Source organism: Myodes glareolus, chromosome 3, assembly GCF_982192425.1.
Source record: "Myodes glareolus chromosome 3, mMyoGla1.1, whole genome shotgun sequence".
Lineage (NCBI taxonomy): Eukaryota > Metazoa > Chordata > Mammalia > Rodentia > Cricetidae > Myodes > Myodes glareolus.
In genome coordinates this window covers 84782945-84795008 of record NC_142028.1, presented here as the reverse complement: position 1 = coordinate 84795008, position 12064 = coordinate 84782945, and the positions used below count along the sequence as shown (strand labels likewise).

Genomic DNA, 12064 nt, shown 5'->3' with positions numbered 1-12064 from the left:
GTCTAAGCGGCGAGCTAGAAGGACCGGATGGTACTCTTCTGTATTAAACCCAGGACCTCCATCTACATGATGGAGGCAGCATTGATGAGATTAGAAAGCTGAACCAAAAGGTCAATTAAATCTGAGGCTGTACCTGTTTGGGCAGCTGTCTAAGAGGCATGCTGTAGGCGCTAGAGAGCCTGGCCAGGGGAAGCAGCAAGGGCTCAAGAGCTAAAAAGCCTCACTATTTACACCAATAGGTTATAATCAGGGAAAGGGGAGATGTGGTAGGACATCTGGTCCAGGGGCTCTCAGAGCTGTGGCCTTGCATCCTCGCTGCAGCCTTGCAGCACGAACATCAGTTAGTTGTAAAGGTCCCCTGGGAATTTAATGTGAGCGTTCTGATGTAGGGCTTAGCAACAGGAACTGGGTAACTGTGTGCGTGTCCTGTAGACAGAAGTTTCTGTCCTGCCCGGTCCTGCATCCATTCAATCCCAAAGAAATAGACAGATGATTATATTATTTATAAACTGGTCTCTTAGCTCAGGCTTATTCTTATTATTAACTAGCTCTTACTACTTAAATCAACTCATAATTCTTGTCTGTGATTAGCCATGTGACTTGGTACCTTTTCTCAGTAAGGCATTTTCATCTTGCTTTCTGTGCATCTGGCTGGTGACTGACTCTCCGTCTTTCCTCTTCCTAGAATTCTCTTAGTCTGGTCGCCCTGCCTACACTTCCTGCCTGGCTACTGGCCAATCAGCGTTTTATTAAACTAATACAAGTGACAAGTCCTTACAGTGTGCATTATCCCACAGCAGCATCCTTTGTCCATTCAGGAGTGGAAGGGATAGGAGGGCCTTGGGAACACTCTTCCTTGGGTTTCCATTGGAGAGGTATGTCAGGGCCAAACCCAGAAGAAAATTCTATCCTCTCTGTGAGTTTGTGCAGGACTTTGAACTGACCTGGTCACTGCTGGCAAGATAGGCTGATAGAACGTAAAGGAGCAGAATCACCCATTCCACAGCTTGTTGAGGAATGAACTGCTGTCTGCAGACTGTTGGCCTCAGGACGAGGAGTTCTGCCACCCGAAAGCTGGGAAGCTTTGGGGACGGGGCTGGGAGCACTAAAGATCCACTCTGCAGAGCATCAGAGAACAGGTGTACGCAGGTGTCCGGGGTATTAAAGATGGCGTGTCCCCGTGGAGGACCTGACTGATACACAGCAGGCCTCTTTCTTGGAATCCCTACCAGGTGCAACCAGGGATTGTAACCCACTTTTTAGAGCCAGCCAAGGTGCAGACATCTTGGGAAACCCCATTCTAGATCTTTCCTGCCTTTGACTTGGTATGCAGGCCAAGGGGTCCTCTGGTCTCCTTCCTGTTACATAGCTCTGCATTGAGTTTCTGAAGGCCCACACGCTGTCCAGGTTTAATTAAAAATTCTTGTCTTTCATGGAGACCTTGGCGGTGAGTAGAATTAGGCAAAAATTGAAGGAAAACTACCCACATTAGGGCAGGTTTTGCCTCAGATGAGGGAGCTCGATCATCTGTCAAGGCCGGAGCGGCTGTCCTGAGTTCCAGCTTTCACAGTGGAGCAGACCCAGGATTCAAGTTTGGATTGCTCTAACAGCCACAGTATAACAGAGAAAAAAGAATAATGCCGTGTTTGCCCCTCCTGACTTGGGGCTTATGCAAGTCCGTTTTTGAAGTTACATCTTTAAGAAGAATAAGGAAAGAGAGAGACCTTTCCCAAAATAGCTAGGCTGAACTTTGTTCAGAAAGGTCTTCTACCTTGGTTAGCACAGGGAGTGGCCAGACAGGGTACCTGTCCTTGGTCATTTGATGTTTAGTGACATTGTAGCAAACATTGGGGCCTGCTTTGCCATTTCAGGACCAGCTAGGAAATGCTAAGGCATTATGGATAGGAGTCTCATCTAGTGTTGAAATGTCTGCTCAGTGCCCAGGGCAGCCTAAGAGATGCATTGGCATGGCAGAGAAGTGGACATTCCAAGTAGAGACCATGGCATTTGCAAAAGCTGGTCGCAGGATTTCCCTGTGGTTGCAAGTGACGGAATGAGAAAAGGAGGATGGGATTAGAGGAGAGAGGTGATGGTTAGTTCACAGTCCTCCTCTCGATCTGCTTCTCAACGCCCTGCATCACAGGGCGCACCTCAGGCTAGGGCGAACTGCCTTCCTCTGGTAACTGAGCAGCAGAGGCAGCAGAGCTACCCTGAGTTCAGTGTCCTCCCACTGAGCCTCCCAGAAAAGGGACACAGGTGGAAATCAGCATGGTCTAGTGTTGAATTCTAGTTTATAGTCCTACTAAGGCTTCCTTGTTCCTTCTTCTGCCCTGGAAAGCAAGATGTTTAAAGTGTGGGCGTTGATGGAAGACTGGGAATTCCTTCTGGGAAGATGGAAGGGGAGGGAGTGGGAGAGCTTGTGGAGCAGAGGCTGTGAAAGTAGTGGCTCCTAGGGAGGGGGTCCGAGAACTGGGTGTGAAAGAGGCACTGGGTCAGAGTAGGGAGCCAGCTAGAGAGCCCCGACTTCCGCCTGCCCCTGCCTGTGGCGTTCATCGTGACCGAGGGAGTAGACCTGTGGCGATGTCTGGTGAAGTAGTTCTCCTGAACCAGCTCGTAGCTTTCTCTGAGGCTGTCTCCTGTATTCTGTGGCTTGGTCAGTGTTCCCAGGCTTGGCACAGGACTCCCCTGCAGTGGAGCACATTCTCTAGGATGCAGAGAAATAATATCTAAGACCTAATAGATCTTAGAGCGGGCCTCTGCCCCGTCATCGTCCTCAGCTCTACCTGGGCCCAGGAGCTCTGTCTGCCATTCCCAAGCAGTTTGCAGCTTCTCTTGGTCCATGTCCAAGTCCTGTGTGAAAGTGACCCTTTGGGCCAGTGGAGCGGAAGGTTCTCAGTTGAGAACCCCAGGGCCTTGAAGCTGTCTGAGAATGAACAGCCGTCTTTGCTTTGCCAAGCTGGGCAAGAGTAGGAGAGACAGATAGGTCTCAGCAGTCTCCAGAGAACCAGGTTCTTTCCCACACCTGGTCTGAGTGAAGCCTGGCCTACCCTTCTGAAGTGGGAATGACAACGGGAGGTAAGTTCCTTGCAGTCACCCCACTCTTCTCATTGCCTCTGTCCCCCTTGGATATACAAGTACTTTCCTGGGACAGTTGACGAAGTTGTCTTGAGGGGAAGATTCACCAGTGGTCTTCGCTGTGTGACATGACCAAGTGACTCTTGGAGACGTGGTCTACCTAAGTCATTGGGTAGCAAGGGTTCTGCAGTAGCAACAGTAGCACCCAGGATTCTCAGTTCCCAAAGCTGGATATGCCTGGGAACAGTGTGTCGTGAGGTATGTGGGGCTGTGTGCATGTGTGTGTGTATGCGCATGTGTGCATGTTTGTGTGTGCACATGTGTGCATATTTGTGTGTGTGCATGTTGAAGCCACTGGTGGTATGGATGTAGCCTGGTGGTAAGTTAGAGGAGGATTCGACCTTGTGGATGTGGTAGCTATTTTTGAAAGGCAGAATTTCTGCAGGAATTTTATTTACTCAAATGATATTTACTGAGACAGCATCTTCTCTGTGCTGTGTACACCATGCCTGCCCCATCCCTGAGAAGACAGCTGGCTAATTTAATAAGGATTTCCAGTCAGGTGTGGCGAGTGCTGTGATGAGGAGCACACAGGATGAAGGGGCAGCTCGGCTGAGGAGAGGACAACATTCCAGAGAGGGGTCCAGACTTGACACTTCAAATGCAAGAGAGACTTTTGGCACTGGGGTCAGGGTCTAAAGTGTGTAAGTGGTAGCAACCCATTCTTTGCCAAATGGAACTTAGGATGTGATTTGTTGGGCCTTGGTGAAGATCTTCTTAAGACCATTTTTTTGTGCTATCAGCACCTTAGTGTGGACGGAAGAACACAGGGTGGCCCTCCTCTTTGGAAGGATCTAAGCTTGAATCAGATTTCCAAGTCAGAGAACTCATGGTTCCCTTAAGAAGTCTAACTGGTCACCTCCAGCCTTTCTAGGCCAGGACTCCTGGCTTGTCCTTTGAGCAGGTCTCACTAGCATTCCAGTGGTGCGTGGACCCTTTGTTATAACAGCAAGAATACACTATTGGTGTGTCAGGTCCAAATCCTGGTGGTTAGACAAGGTAGACATTCCTCCAGGATTCTACCAAAGGGGCCAATACCCTTATCACTAGCAGAGAAGCCAAAGGCTGTCTTCGGTGCCCGTTAGCATACCAGAGCGCGTGCTGGCATCCTGGGCTGTGTGCTCTCTCTGGACTCTGTCTTTCTCATCTCTTTTCTCTTCCTCTCTTGCTTTCCTCGTGTCTCTCCCCTGTCACGACAGGTCCAGTCTCCTGGCCCTGCTCAGTCTACTCCTTTCTCTCTGCACTTGACTCTTCAGATGCCTGCGTGGTTCTCTCCCTTACGTCTACAATAAAAACCTTCCACAGAACCATATCTTGGAGCAGTCCTGTTTTCAGTTTACACATGGTAGACCTGGCATTACCCCCCCCCCCCCCCCAAAAAATATCCACCGAGAACTTGAATGATGGCCTTTAGGCCAGGGCTGTATCCAGACAGAAGCAAGAAGTAAACTGGTGGTTTGTGGTAGGTGCAGACCCGTCCACACCCTCTGAGCCTCCTAAAAGCTGGCCAGGGCCAGCTTTGCTCTGGAGTTCTGCTCAACAACTGATTACTGCGGAGACAGAACTTGAGACATGTGGGGTGTTTGGCTTGTAGGGAAACCAGGTACCAGAGCTGTTGCCTTCCTTACTCAGGAATATGTGTGCACACTTACACACACACACATACACAAATTCCATCATCAGAGGTGCTAGCGTTGCTCTCTCCTCAGTGCCACTCCTTCCGGTGTGTTTGGAGCCCTGAATGGTTAGGGTGACAGGACTAGCCAGTCTCTTTGGTCCTCCCAGTGTTGGATCTGAGAGGGCTTCCTCACAGCTTGAGCGCTCACACAGACAGGCCGGTGATGTTCTTGGCAGCAGAACTGAGCTCTGGAATCTTATCACTTGATGTGACCTCAGGGCTTGCCCCTTAGCCCTTCACCCTGTAAACCAAGAGCTTCGGTCTCAGAGACGGCTGGAGTGCCCTTTTTCTTGGTCCCCCGCCTGTTTCTGTCAGTTCCCACAGAGCTGAGCTGCAGGTCTTGGGCTCTTTCATGTCAGTCTGAAGATAGGATAGAGGGGAAGAAATGTAGACTTTGAAGTCAGATATACCAGGTTTGAGTCCTAGACTGCTACTTCCTGGCCTGCCATGCAGCCTGGGGCAGGTCAGCTCTCTGAGCTTCAGCTTCTTTCTGTAACACGGGGAAGATAATACCTCAACTGTAGGACTGTTGAGAGGATCAGAGATAAGCACATAAAAGGCCAGGCATTAGGAGGTACCCGCTAGCGCGTCAACTGTTGCTGTCCTGTGTGTCACCTCCAGGGGAGTAGGAGCCTTGAGGCCCATCTGTGGGCTCCTCCTTTTTCAGCTTGGTTTCCTCTGCCCTCCTGCTCTGTTGACAGCGGTGTCTGGTGGTTGCTCAGGAACTGGTTTCAGTCTCCAGACACGGCTATCCGCTTTGCATGTCTCTGCCTGTGCAGGAGGCAGGCTGGCACCTCAGTCTTCCTCGGGAGGGCCATCTGTACTGCCTTCCACCTGGCGGCTGGGCTGGCGGGCTACGAGAGTGGACTGCGGCAGGCACTGTGAGTGCCCAGCTCCTCGTGGTGGTGTTTGCTCCAATTTCCTTTGCATTGTGACCTACATCATTCTTTATTTGCTAAACCCTCTGAGCAGGCAGCAGTAATAAATCAATTAATGACTCCGATGAATCGTTTAATGGCTGACAAAATAACAGTAAAGCCAACAGCTTGCATCTCTCCAGCAGTACCAAAGGACGCTGGTTGACGCAGGGTGGGGGATGAAACAGAGACTGTTAGCGAAATTAGCCCAATTAGTAGTGCTTTAAAGGCTTAGGCGTCATCTGCTCAGCTCTGAGCTCGCAAGTGGGGAGCGGGCCATGTGCTAGGGATGGCTGTGTGAGCCTCCTCATAGCTCCCCCAAGGCCAGGCAAGGGAGCCCGAGGATTCCAGTCCAGTCTTCTATGCAGAAGAGAACACAGCGGGTTCAAGTTGTGTACCCCTTCCCTGCCAAGTGTTAGCTTCTTGACTTTGATACCAGGGACCCCGGTGAACTTTTCAGGCTGTGCGCGCAGTCATCCTGTCACAGCAGAGGACGAGGAAAAGTGACTCTGAACCCACTAAATTGAGTGCCAGCTTAGGAGGTGTGGGCTCCCATCCTTGAAAGATGTGGAGGACTTTGACTTGAGTGATTCCTTTGAAACTTCAAGCAAAAAGTTCCTAGAGACAGTGACTTCTGTTCGCGTGCACCTTAGTCCCCGCAGGATTAAGTTGTCATTGGAACTGAGCGTGTACGCGGGTCCACGCCAGGGAATTTTCCACTCTGCAGGAGCAACTGCCAGCCTTCTTGTTAAAGAGCTGTCACTGGTCTACTATGACATGTTTGTGGTTGTAAGTAGCTCTTTAAGACAGCAGGCCGTGTGTGCATGTATGTATGTGTGTCTTGCTAATGGCATGTCATCTTTTTTTTTTTTCAAGAAGAAAACGATCACTGTACCAAGAGCATGCTCTTGATCTCCTGCCTGGTGTTCATCCGGGGGCACTGTTCTCCCTCAGCCTCCCCAGCCTTGTGTACACGGACAGGCCAAGCTTCACATGGTACAGCCCACACCGTGGGCTTGAGAGAGTTGTCTGCTCACAGAGGAGGGCACCCTGGCCAGGCTCCAAGGCACAGCCAGGCGGCTTTAGTAACTTGGGACTCCACCTCTTACCCGTGAGGCACCCTTTGATCCAGTTCCCAGAATAGCCTGGTGCTTCCTAGGATGGGTGGATCGGCCTGTGGTATGATGCCCTCTTCTCTCAGCCTGGGGAAGCCACTTCTTGTCTTTTGAAAAGGACTAGCGAGCTTTTCTTTCATCTTTCTTTCCTTCCCACTTTCCTAAGGTGGCCACTTCTTCAGGGCCGAGGCCTCATCTTCTTTCCCTTCAATGCCTATCCCCACCTGGGCACACCCGTGTGCTACCCTATTCTTGGAACCTTCCACCCACACTGTAATGTGTGTCTGTGGTCCCAGCTACTTCGAGGCTGAGGCAGGGGGATTTCTTGAGTTCAGGAATAGGAATTCAAGGCCAGCCTAGGCAACATAGTGAGATCCTTGCCTTACACATGAACAAATAGAAGAAACTGGAGAACTAGGCCTGTCGTTGCCGTCCACTTCTGTATCAGACTCCCAGCTGCCAGTTGCTGAACACCTGCCTTGCCCATCTAGCAAGTGCCTTACCCGATAGACCCAGCACAGCCCAGCAGTTTCTGTTCTCTGCGTGACAGAGCTGAGCAAAGGCAGTGTGAGAGTCCAGGTATTCCCAGTTCCTGGTGACCCAGGGATTAGAACTTAAATACAGGCCTCTGTTTTCAAGCGGTCTGGGAGGAGAAAAGCTGGGGTTTACTAAGATCAGGCACCGTGGTGTTAACCCAGTTAGGCCTCTGTCGGGGTAGCGCCCATCCTGAGCTGCACGCCCTCAGATGGATCTCGGTGGTCTGAATTTTCCATGCAGCAACAGAGCACTAAAGGTCAGGTACAGGGGGTGAGCGGCCGTTCTGGACCTGGGCAGTTGTCGCTTCCTTGCTTCAAGGAAGCCTCCTGTGCTGGGGAAGAGAAAGGGAGCCCATGCCCACCTCTGTCTGGAGACTGAATGAATGCTGGGTATACAGAGTGGAGATTCATCCTGGGAAGACACAGCGGGAGTCTGGTGCCGGGAGAGAGGGTTAAGATGTCAGCAGTTAATCTCTTGCTGGTATCTCCTGCATCTTTGAGTCCTGCTGTCCTGTAAGGCCCTGGCTCAAGTGCCACCTCTTCCATAAAGCCTCCCTGATCCCCCTAATCCCTGACTCAGTGGCTGCCTGGAGCACCTTTCCCGGTCCCTCAGATATCTGTCACCACATCTCACTTCGTCTTCCAAAGCTGCAGCTGCGGGGCAAACCGCACCCTGTCACCTCCTGGGCTAGCTGGTGCAGCACTGGTGGCCAGAGTGTTTCCTGCGTACTCCTGATGTTCACAGACCCCACGGCCCCCTTACCTTTTCACCGCCTCAGATCTCCTTTCCTTCCCAGGCAGGCCACTGGCAAGTTAGGTGCACAGACCCTTCAGAGGGATCTTAACTCTTCTTGACATACAAACACTGTCTCACTCCCTACTTCTTTCTTGGCAAATGGCTCTTTGAGATAGTTGACAGAGGGGGCCAAATAGAAGGTCAGCTTCCTTGGGAATGTTCAGAACACACAGGTGACCTCAGTCACAGAATGAATTGTGATTATTGGATGCTTTAATGATCTGTCTGCAGTTTCTCCTCATGAGCCAAAAGGTACCCAGCTTTTCTTAGAAGCTGCAGAGGCTGCTGGAAAAGACTGGTGCTTGGATTTCCTGAACCTGAGACCGGAAGTACAGAGACTAAAATTAGACCTAGTTATTAGTTGTATAACTTTAAGACTCAGTTTTCTTTCAGATTAAACCGGAAATGACAGCTTCCTAGAATGCTGGGGCGTAAATGCTTCACTCCTCCCGCTCCTAGTTTATGGGATCAGAACGAAAAGGTGCTCGCTTCTCTGGCTGCTCTTGAGTTAATCCTGGCACCAAGTGGGTAGGACTTGGTCAAAGGAGCAGAGGTGTTGGATCTACCTCCCTTGTGCTCAGCATCCTGACTATGACTGCTGTGTCACCTCTGTCACTGGGCTGCAGAGCCTCATCCGCCTTATGGTGTGGAGGCCTGTCCAAGGCTCATACTGGGTAGTTTGTGGCCAGAGCTAAGCTGTGATTTGAGGACCCTTGGTCAGGGTTCTTCCCGCGCTAATCCTCAGGACACGCTAGGTGGTTGTGGGTGATGCAGCCGTCTTCTTTTGCTCCGTCACTAGTGAGCGGCCCGTTACCCCAGGCCATCCTCTCGAAGGCAGCCAGTTCTGGGACATAAATCAAGGAAACTTTGTGTAGCTCGAGAGTTCTGTTGTTGGACCTAGATCTCTTCTTTGGTCCTGAGCAGATGTCCACCCTCCTCCCTCATGCGAGCCTCCTGAAACTTGTTTTTACCCTAGTTGGTTTTGTGGCTTCGTGGAGATCAGCTCTTCGTTTTCTCTGAGCCGCACAATTAGAACTCGTGTTCCGCTAAAATTCACTGTCCTGTGTCTTCTTCAGTCCTCACTGCTCCTGCCTTGGCTTTCTGTGGGATGATGGCATTCTCTGCATCCTTTGGATCACCACGGTGCATCTTTAGACGGTTGGTACTGCTAGGTTGCACCAGGCTACCCCCAGGACTCTGCACACAGACTCTTGGACTGACTTGCTAGGAACAACATGTATCTTCAGCTCTCCCCAAGGGGCATTTCTGCCAGGACCACACCTACATTTGTTGCTTTGATTTCCCTGGCCACATCCATGATGTACCTCCTGCCCCCTGCTGGCTTGGGCCCTCTGCCACGTGGCCTGGCTTGAGTTTCAGTCCAGGAAGGCTTGCAGTTGGTGGTTTCACACGTGGCTGTGCTGCTGCATGCCAAGGTCTGAGTGTTGGGCAGGGCAAGAAGGGTGGAATTTGTAGAACAAAGTACTATTTTTGCATCCTTGTAAATCGGTCAGGAGTAGTTGGCTGGCCTAGAAGAGTCCAGGGTTCATCTGACCACTTATAAAAATAAACAAATCTTTTTATGGGGGGCAAGCACTCTACAACATGCACATGGAGGTCAGAGGATAGTTTGGGAGTATTGGGGATTGATTTCAGGTCATCAGGCTTGCCAACCAGCACCTTTACCTGTTGAACCATCTTAACAATCCATGAGTATTTAACTTTATTCATTTTTTTTTCCTGGAACTTCCTGGGCACAGATGTAAGAATCTATGTATTTTTGTGTGTGTGTCTGTGTGTCTGTGTGTATGTATATTTACATGTGTGTGCATGGATGCGTGTGCATTCGTGTTTTCTCCTTTGTTCATGTGTCCATGCTAGAATTGGTCCTGGAAATGGGCATCTAGGGTCTAGAGCCCATATGCCAGGGCTCAGAGACACACAGGTCTCTAGGTGCTTTTAATCTTGAATCTCAGGGTGCTCTGTAGTGAGGGAAGGTTGCCACTTGGTGCTGTGTGCTGTGCTTTTTTCTGGCCCCCTCTTCCCATTATATGTGTACCAGGATGGGCAGTCCTTAAGGAAAGGAAGGACTTAAGGAAAGGTGGTGGCGCATGCTTTTAATCCCAGCACTTGGACGGCAGAAACAATCAGATCTCTCTGAGTTCAAGACCAGAGTTCCAGGACAGCCAGAACTACACAGAGAAACCCTGTTGTAGGGGAGTGAGGGGGGAGGGAGAAAACAAAGGAAATGATAACCCTTCATGAGAAGGGACCTGAGTCCAGTGTATGAGACCCTGGCCGTTTAGATCTAGCGTCCTTTCTGCTTCGATTCATGTGTGGCTATTCCACCCTAGGCAGCTGTGTGGTTTTGTATGCTGTAGACCTAGAGAATGTGCCCAGTGTTTGAGTTTGTTGAGAAAACTCAAGCGAGAGACTTCGTTGAGTGCCTTAATGGAACTCTCAGTGCTCGAAACCACGGGGAGAGGCCAATTCTTCGCAATCCTGAAAGGTCTGGCTCCAAGGTGGTCAGATTTGGGCAGGCCTTTGAATAATAGAGCAATCATTTATTGAACACTTGCTGTATGCCACACCTCGTGCTGGTTCTTGGGCAGAAGTAGGCAGACCCTGTGGTTAAGGTGTGGGAGCGTGAGGGTGGGCCAGATGTGGACCAGGTCCCCTGGGTGAGCTCCCCCCAGTCGCTTAGCATTTGCCTCTTGGCACCAGTTGCTGCTTTTCTGCCCTTTTAAGTCTCCGTTCCTGCTCCAGCTGAAGCAGAGCCCCTCCGTTTATCCGCTGGAGCAGGCTTTACGTGAAAAAAGCCGTCTCCTGGCTTCCTGCCCCTAAGGCTGCATGGTTGTTATGGTTGTTATGGCTGTTTTCCATTGGAGGACTGTGAAATACTGGAAGTTACCACCCACTTAAGTAGGACCTACCCGTTATCCCCAGAACCCCACCCCAACCCCCCATTTCTTGAAAGTAAAACATCAGTGTACTCACAGGTTCAGTCTCTCATGTAAAAGTTTGCCCCCATCCCACTGTAACAAATACCGTAATATGTAACAAGTCCAAATGCCCAAATAACAGAGAACTTGAATGTTTCTCTATGAAAGTAGAACTATAGTTGTCAGAGCAAATCACTTCATAATGTAGTAGTCCAGAATGTTAGTCAAGATACCAAGGAAAGGAAAGAAGTAACTTCTGGGAGGGATAAGAAGGGGCTGCATTCGTGAAATAGAAGGTGACTGATGGGAAATGTCAGGCTCTGGGTCTCAGTGGCGTTGGGAGGAAGTGGTCAGGTGGACCTGGATGTTTGGCTTGAGTAGGAAAGACAGGAGTCAAGCTCAGGTAGGTGGCCCAGGTCTGTGACTTTCTCAAGGTAGGGCTTTGGCATCTCAGCCTCAGCTCTGCACATGTGAGCACAGAGCCAGGCATGTCTGGCCACACAGGTTGGACACAGATTGTTGGAAGGTGTCCAGGTGGGACATCCAGTGTCTGCCCACCCCAGGGAGACGTTGGTCGAGGCAGATGTACCAACCAGGTGGGTGCCAGGACAGCAGCATTCAGCAAGCAACGTCCACCTCCCATTGTATAACCCACACTCTTCTCAGGAGTCATTTGGTACCCAGTGAGGGTCAGAGCACACGTATTCTTCTAACCTGGGCATTTTCTTACTGGATATTTATTGACCTGCTCTATGCAACAAGTCAGCAATTTGGAGAGGGTACCACTGTTTGTGAGTTGGTCTCCCTGCTTCTCAGAGCAGCTGGTAGAAAGGCAAGGTGTGGTTCAACAATAGACACTGTACTGGTCTACTGTGTCCCTATTCCCCCCCTCCTCTGGTGTACCTAGAAGTAGGCATTCTCTCCCCCCCCCCCCCCATTTTAAGG

General features: G+C 50.6%; 1 protein-coding gene across 4 annotated transcripts in view; it reads left to right on the top strand.

The window, feature by feature from the left end:
• Ssbp3 (single stranded DNA binding protein 3) overlaps positions 1–12064 on the top strand; it is a 141059-nt gene that overhangs the window by 88867 nt on the left and 40128 nt on the right. The gene's annotated exons all lie outside the window — the stretch shown is intronic.